Here is a 216-nt window from a genome sequence, read left to right on the forward strand (position 1 = left end):
TCTCCATACCCTGCCTCTGCACTGCACCCATTCTGGGGCATTTCCAAGAAGCAAAGTAGCAAACAGCCAGCACTGCATGTGAAGCAAGTTCACTAGGAAGAGGTTATGGTTTTCTCTAGACCTGAGAACAGAGAAGCGCAAAATGCAATACCACCACCTTTTGTGCTTGTCTGCTTTCATTCAAACGGGGCCTTTAGGAAGAGTCAAAATGTTAAA

This window comes from Falco naumanni, chromosome 1 (genome assembly GCF_017639655.2).
Source record: "Falco naumanni isolate bFalNau1 chromosome 1, bFalNau1.pat, whole genome shotgun sequence".
Classification (NCBI taxonomy): domain Eukaryota; kingdom Metazoa; phylum Chordata; class Aves; order Falconiformes; family Falconidae; genus Falco; species Falco naumanni.